Source organism: Mastomys coucha, unplaced genomic scaffold (assembly GCF_008632895.1).
Source record: "Mastomys coucha isolate ucsf_1 unplaced genomic scaffold, UCSF_Mcou_1 pScaffold22, whole genome shotgun sequence".
Taxonomy (NCBI): domain Eukaryota; kingdom Metazoa; phylum Chordata; class Mammalia; order Rodentia; family Muridae; genus Mastomys; species Mastomys coucha.
Genome location: NW_022196905.1, coordinates 188607283 through 188615236, shown reverse-complemented (window position 1 = coordinate 188615236; position 7954 = coordinate 188607283). Strand labels below are relative to the sequence as shown.

At 45.0% G+C, this 7954-nt stretch overlaps 1 protein-coding gene across 2 annotated transcripts in view; it reads right to left on the bottom strand.

The window, feature by feature from the left end:
• The window catches only part of Dctd (dCMP deaminase), a 45263-nt gene extending 40687 nt beyond the window's left edge, over positions 1-4576 (bottom strand). Inside the window, exon 1 of one of the 2 annotated variants that reach the window (XR_004109946.1) lies at positions 4500-4576. The gene's annotated coding sequence lies outside the window, so the exon portion shown is untranslated. The remainder of the gene's footprint in view (positions 1-4499) is intronic. The other variant, XM_031339765.1, reaches the window with a different exon arrangement.
• Positions 4577-7954: the final 3378 nt, after the last annotated feature.

Genomic DNA, 7954 nt, shown 5'->3' with positions numbered 1-7954 from the left:
TTTTTTGTCAAAGAAACCCCTTGAAAATCCATCCTTCTAAATGCCTCCATCTGTGGCGGAGTAATGGCTAGAACTGATGTCTTTGATTTCTCTTTGATTCAAACACAGACGCCATGATGGAGTGACTTTGGGATATGTATATAAGCACTGGTCAGCAAAGCAGATTCTTCATATGGGTCCGCAGCTAGACCCCAGCACTGATGGGAGAAAGCTCAGCTGAAGGTCAGTATTAGTCATTCCCAATGCATAGCACAAAGAGCTGACCCCCTCACCTCATCCTAACAGAGACTCATTCTCCTGCTGTACATCTCGATATTACAGCAGTACCAGGATGCTTCAAGAGTTTTTTTTTTTTTTTTCCACTGCGTTTGCCTTTGCAAGTACACATTTGGCTCAGCAGAAGCTAAACAGTTTAAGAGCACAGTAAGAAATAGGCCAGAAAACATCAAAGCTTTATAGCTTTTTGAGAAACTTGATGGTCTTGCTGGTACAACTCCCTGTGATACGGTTCAGTTGTGATAACAATGGAGAGCGTATCAGTGCAAACTGCTGATGAAACCATCAGAGAATGTAGCCAAGGGTCTTTTAAACACATTTAAGAACTGTTCTTTTGAACTGTGCCTCTTAGCCTTGGAAAACCTCTTCGAGATTTTAAACAGGGCTTTGGCTGAACTGCCGAGCGAGAACCTGAAATTATCTCGTGCGCTGGAATCAATATCAAGCAATATTTTCTCTTTGAGAGAAATTCAATCTGACAGAAAAGAATCGGAGCAATAAGGAAACTGGGACCCTGGTGGAAAAGGCTTGCCTTCCAAAGACGCCGTAAAGCAGTACAAATTACGTGATGTCACCAGAAGCAGAAAACCACAGTGACAGAATAAAATGTATCTGAACATCAGAATACTTCATTATCACTACCACGGGGCCCCTAAGCCTCACAAAATGCATCCATCAACCTTGATGGCCATTTGTGAGCCACTGCTGGTAGCTAGATGGCGCAGCTCAGCGAGGAAATGCGCCCCCACCCACGCTTCCACACCACCACCCCCATCACAAGGACAGCAGGGTTCAAAAGGAGGCCTGGGCACACAGCCCAAGCTTTGTTAGTCTCAAAGTGCTCTCTAGCGGCCAGACAAACACAGAATGATCCTAGGTACAGGAGTCACTTCAGGGGAGGCTTCAGAATTCTGGTTGTTCTTTCCTCTGTCCGTCCCTTTTCATCGGCCAGATCCGTGGGATTCACTGATGAGTAAACTCAGGAGTTTCTGAGGATGCTGTTGCCATCCATCAGTTACCAGACTCAGCTGTTCTGTACTGCATACCAGGGACTTGGCAAAGAAATGGGAAAGAGTCCAGGTTTGAAGGGCTCCCCCCGAACATTGCTGGGAGGCTCATTAGCGCAAGGCAATACTCCGTAGAGCATGAAGTTCATCCATCTAGCTTTGTCATCTCTCTATGCTGTGCTCCAAAACCGTTTTAGGAACCGTGAGAAAGTTCACGACCTGCAGCACCACTGTGTTCCAGGCAGAGTCCCACCCTCTATTTCTAGTGTTTATTTTAATCCTCATAGAAACCCTAATGCAGGAATGGTTTCCAGCACCTACAGCTCCCACCTTAAGGTAAACGTTGATAAACTAACTGCAGGTGGAGAGCCAGGGAGGCATCCCAGGAGGTAACAGGCAGAGTGCCAAATCCACAGCAGGGGTATGTCGGCCCTGCCAGTGTCAAAGAAAAGTAGTGAATCCCATCCATAGGATGCTCACATTTTAGCGTGTGAGTGTGTGTGTGTGTGTGTGTGTGTGTGTGTGTGTGTGTGTGTGTGTGTCTGTTCGTGGGTGCCCATGCAGAGGCCGTAGCAGGATCTAAAACGTTTTTCTCTATTGCTCCCTACTTTATTGCTTGGATGTAGCATCTTCAAGTGAAGCTGGGTATTTTTGCAAGGATGACTAGCCAGTGAGTTCTCAGGATCCACCTGTCTCCTCTGCCCCTAGTGCTGACGTTAAAGGTGCACACAGGCATGCCCAGCTTTTTACACTGCTGGTGGGGCTCATGTTGGAAGAGCAAGTGCCCTTAGCCACTGAGCCATGTTCACTATCTATCTGTCTGTCTGTCTGTCTGTCTGTCTATCTATCTATCTATCTTTCAAGACAAAGTTTCTCAGTATAACTAGCCTTGGCTGTCCTGAACTCCCTTTGTAGACTAGGCTAGCCTGGAACAAACAGAGATCCTCCTGCCTCTGCCTTCAGAGTGCTAGGATTAAAAATGTATGCCACTACCATCAGCTACTCATTTTAAAAAGTGGCTTTTCTAGCCATAAGCCATAGTTTGCTAAAATCCTATGGCAAGCAAAGCAAATCTGAACCCCAAAGCCCATAAGTGGTGACCTCAGCAACTGCTCTGGTCCGGGTATTTGTTCCCTCCAAAATATATGTTGAAATGCAATCCTCAAACACGTCTCTATGGCACAGCTCTGTGACCTCTGTGGAGGAAGCTGATGCAGGAGGATCTCTAGTAATTTAGTAAAACCTTGCCCTAGAATAAGAAGAAGCAAGAGGGCTGGATATACAGTTCAGCAACAAAGTAGTGACCTAAGATGCATGAAATCCAATTCAATCCCCAGCACTAAACCAGAAAGGAAACGGTCGATGGTATTTGGGGGTGTGTGACCTAAAGGAGCTAATTAAATCTCCGTTGGTTGAGGCCATGAGTGGGGAGAGCCCCAGTTTATCAGCATCCTTTCTCACCATGAAATTGCCTGAGCTCCCTTGAGATGCTGTAGAAGCCCCGCTAACGGGAATGATTTCACCACGTGCACCCATCCATTCCTGAGCGGCCCTGCTTTCACAACCATAAGCCAAAGGACTTTTATTTATCATAAATGACTCTGTCTGACTGTCAGGTGACAGCAACACAAAGACAGGGACAGTGCAACCTGTCCACCTGTAGCCGATGCACCATTAGGGGCATCAGATCCGAACCTGCCAGCCACACTAATTATTTTGGGGGAACAGAAAAAAAAAGAGAGGAAAGGAAAGAGACAGAGAAAGAAAGAGAGAGAGAGAGAGAGAGAGAGACTTAATCTATAATCCTTGAGTTGCTGAGCCGCTCAGTGGGTTAAAGGTGTTTATCGTGCAGTCTTGACAAGGCGAGTTAGATCCCTGAGACCCACAGAAAGGTAGAACGTTAGTGGCTTTTAAATACGTTTCCTCTTACCCAGCTAGCTCCCAAATAATTGAGACTGCACCATTATATTTACTTAGCATGTTTTAAAGGCACAACAACTGAGCAGTTATTACTCTATTTTAATCCTCTATGTGAATCTGGCTACTTCTGAGCAAAAATTCCCTTAGATAATTGCATTTTATGGCTTTCTCTGCTTGAGCTGTTTTCTTGTGCTGTCCAGAATGATGACGCCCTCCCCCCTCCAACCCCCTGTGCCTAATCCCCTTGGCTAATTCTTACTTCCTCTCTCTCCTGCCCCCTCCCCTGGCTGGGAGAAAGTCCTGCCCCATTCTCTCCTCTGCACAGTCATTGACTGATCAGTTTTTATTTATTTATTTTATGTATGTGTGTACACCATTGCTCTCCTCAGAGACACCAGAAGAGGGCATTACATCCCTTTACAGATGGTTGTGAGCCACCATTTGGATGCTGGGATTTGAACTCAGGACCTCTGGAAGTGCAGTCGGTGCTCTTAACCGCTGAGCCATCTCTCCAGCCCAGCTGATCAGCTTTTATTGGCAAATCAGAGACTAAATGGAAAGCAATGCTTATACACCATTGAGGCTGGAGATACAGTAAGGTTGCAATCAGATATGGGGGCACAGAAATCGGCATTTGAATTACATCATAAATAATACCATTATGCCTACAGTGGAAGGAATAAAGTTGTCTCCCGACCTCCACGCATGCATCGTGGCCCATGCATGCCCTACCCAACATATACACAAACATACATACAACATAGTAATCAATAATGTAAAATGATAGTACCTATGATATACACACTCGGGAGGAGGCTGCAGGAGGAGCAGACTTCAAGGTTATCCAGAGCTACACACTGTGTTTGAGGCCATGTGGATGACATGGGACTCATTTTTGCCTCAAAAAGCCAAAAGGAAAGGGAGGAAAAGGTAGCATGTTCTATAGGGAAAGCCAGTCAGTGACAGAAAGGGAAGAGAAAAGCCAGTGAAAACTCCGTCCGGTAAGGGTTCTAGGAAAAGCACCATGTAAGACTGCAATGTTTCTGAAGGATATGGAAGGTTTGATGCCATATGGTAAATATATTAGAAATTCATGGATAGGGCTGAAGAGATGGCTCAGAGGTTAAGAGCACTGACTGCGTTCCCAGAGGTCCTGAGTTCAATTCCCAGCAACTAGCAACTACATGGTGGCTCACAACTATCTGTAATGGAATTCTATGCTCTCTTCTGGTGTGTCTGAAAAGAGTGATATACATAATGTATATGTATATATATACATATGGTACATTCAGTCACCTTTAACAGTAGTGGAATCCACACAGCAGAAGTTGCTTGTTGGAGCTGGACCTCCGGGAAACCAGGGCTCTTGCTCATTTGTTTGCAGTTTGGGCAGAAATGGTAAGCTACAGAACCCTGGTGAGTGGACAAGAAGGTAAATTCTCTTACTTTTCTAGAACTTACACTAAGTTCTCCTTAGAGTTCTTCAACAATCTAAAGGGGAAAAAATGTCATTCAGGGCTGAAGTCACTTCCCACTCCTTGTTCTATCCAGGAAGAGAAACACATACACACACACACACACACACACACACACACACACACGCACACGCACGCGCACGCGCACACGCACACGCGCACACACACACACACACACACACACACACACTTTCAGAGCTGAAAGAGTATGCTCAGAGAGGTTTGGTCCACAGGGCATACCAACACGGGTGCATGGCCTCTTTGTCTCTCCAGTTGAAGACATCAAGACCTACGAGGATAGAATGTGACCTTCAGCCACCAGGAAGACTTCCCACTTCTGAGCTACTGGATGTCCCTATTGTCTGGTCCTGCCACTCAGTGGCTCAGCCCTCAGGGCATCAATGGTAGGCAGCTCCTGCAGTCTGCTGCTAAATTTCTTGTCCCTGCGTTGACTCTAAGCACAACAATCTAGGTCCCTGTCCTCATTCTTGCTCATCTGGGCATAAACACAAAGAACAAACTGACAGAATACTGTTTCCTCTCCTCTGTTTCCCAGTTTCTCCCTTGACATAAAGTTCTTGCCTCTTGGGTTTTGGTTTTGTTTTCAACCAAGAGCAATAACACATTAGTTTACTTTTGTGTTTTCTTCCTTATTTGTTGTTCGAGCTAAGATCTTGGCTTTTAATGCTTCTCTTTGAATCTCCCAGCTTTCCCTGGATTGTCCAAAGTCCCCAGATCTAGATTTATCTGTGAAAAAAAAAAATGTGATTTTTCTCCACACCCAGAGGGGTCTTCATATACAAGTGGGACAGGAAGATTGTTGGAGAAATTACAAACATTTTTCTCAATAATATTCTAATGATACCTAGTAAACACCTGATAATTACACAACATCTGGCATGCATTGGGTGACTAAAACAGACCTGGGGGATTCCCTTCAGCAGGCATGGTGGCTTGAATGAGAACAGCCACATAGGATCATCTGTTTGAATGCTTGGTCCCAGGTTGGTGGAACTGTTTGGGAAGGATGAGGAGGTGTGGCCTTGTTGGAGCCAGCTCCATTAGTTTTCTCTGCCTCCTGCTTGTAGACCAAGATTTAAACTCTCAACTACTGTTCCAGCATCATGTTCCCTGCCATGACAGTCATAGACTCTAATTCTCTGAAACTGTAAGCCATCAATTATCTTTTTCTTCTATAAGTTACCTTGGTTATAACGTGTCTTAGTTAGGGTTTTACTGCTGTGAACAAACACCATGACCAAGGCAAGTCTTATAAAGGACAATATTTAATTGGGGCTGGCATACAGATTCAGAGGTTCAGTCTGTTGGCATCAAGGCAGGAGCATGGCGGCATCCAGGAAGGCATGGTGCAGGAGGAGCTAAGAGTTCTACATCTTGTTCAGAAGGCAAACAGGAGAAGACTGGCTTCCAGGCAGCTAGGATGAGGGTTTTAAAACCCATGTCCACAGGGGCACACCTACTCCAACCAGGCCACAACTCCTAATAGTGGCCACTCCCTGGGCAAAGCATATACAAACCATCACATCACAGTCTCTAATCACAGAAATAGTAACTGAGAAAGCAGTGTAGCAGGATCGGCAGGGCCACCTCTATGTAAATGCAGGGGGACCGCCCAGCTGCAAAAGCATCTCCTACAGGAGGACCTAATTAAGGACTGCCTGAGAATTATAGGTTTGAGCTGCCACGACAGACAACATTCTATCTTATTTTATTAAGTTTTGAGACAAGGTCTCAGGAGTTGGTCTCTACTTCACTATGTAATGGATGACCTTGAACTTCAGATCCTCCTGCCTCTCCTTCCAAATGTTGGGATTAGAGGTATAGACCACCATCCCTGGTTTATGAGGTGCTAACAATCAAACTCAGGACTTCAGGAACACAAGGCAGGTACTCCACCAAATGAGCAACACTCCCAGCCCTCAAGATTCCATTTTCTAAAACAAAATCAAACAAACAAAATACTTGGTCTGTAGGTGAAAGTCTATAAAAAAAAAAAAAAAAGCCCAAAGCTCTGACTTGGGAATGGAATCTTTCAGACGCCACTAAGACATCTGAGTATAGATTCCAAGTCAGCCTTCTCCCCTGTCCACACATTCCACAACCATCAACACCTATCCCCTAAAGTAGGAGTGAAAGCTCTGAGCATTGGGGAGAAGGAGATCTCCTGATGCAACCCAGTGTGTGAGGTGATGGATGACTAAGATGCTCAGGGAAAGAAAGGATGTCAAGCGGTGGTCCCACCAAAGCTTTGCTGGTAGAGTTACTGCTGCTTTGGGGGATTTCATTCTTGACTTATGTCAATAGGTTCAAGAAGAGTTTAAAGATTATAGGACAGATTGCCAAGAGCATCTCCGAAAGAAGCTAGCAAAGATGAGACTCAAAGAAGAGAGTAAACCAGGAGGGGGAAAAGAGGTTACAGGGCGAATTGCTGTAAAAAGGGTTTCTTCTAAGTCTATATCTTGGTTCTTTAACTCATAGAAACAGTGCTTCAAGAAATCCTGTTCCTTTCCCCACAGAGCCTCACTTTTCTCACCTTTTGAGAGAAGGGTTTGAAGAGACTCTTAACTTGGGGTCATAGACCCAGCTTTCTACATAAGACCATGGCTGCAGGGTAAGCTTCAAGAGAGCAGGAGTTCTCACCCCGGGAAAATAATCTTCAAAAAGATTTTATGTAATTGTGTATACCCATGAGTTTTTTGCAAGCCGAGTTGTTTTCTAATGAACTCCTTTAAGATTATTGATCTGGGGATGAAGAGATAACTCAAATGTTAAGGGCACTTGCCATTCTTGCAAAAGAGCTAGGTTCGATTCTCAGCATCCATATGGTAGCTCATGACCATTCAGAACACAGGTTCCAGGGAATCTTCTGCCCTCTTCTGACCTCCTTAGGCTCTGCATACACACTGTGCACAGGCATACACACACAAGCACAACCTCAAAGATATAGAAATAAAATAAATCTAAATTTAAAAAACTATTGGTTTGTATTGACTATTTTATTGAGAACTTCCAATGTAATTTGGGCTGGGGTGGTGCACATCTTTAATCCTAGCAATGGGGAGGCAGAGGCAGGTGGATCTCTGAGATCAAGGCCAGCCAGGTCTATAGGGTGAGTTCCTGGACAGTCAGGGCTACACAGAGAAACACTGTCTTGGAGAAAAAAAAATAGAAAGAAGTTCGAGGCCAGCCTGGTCTACAGAGTGAGTTCCAGGGCAGCCAGGCCTATACAGAGAAACCCTGTCTCAAAAATCCAAA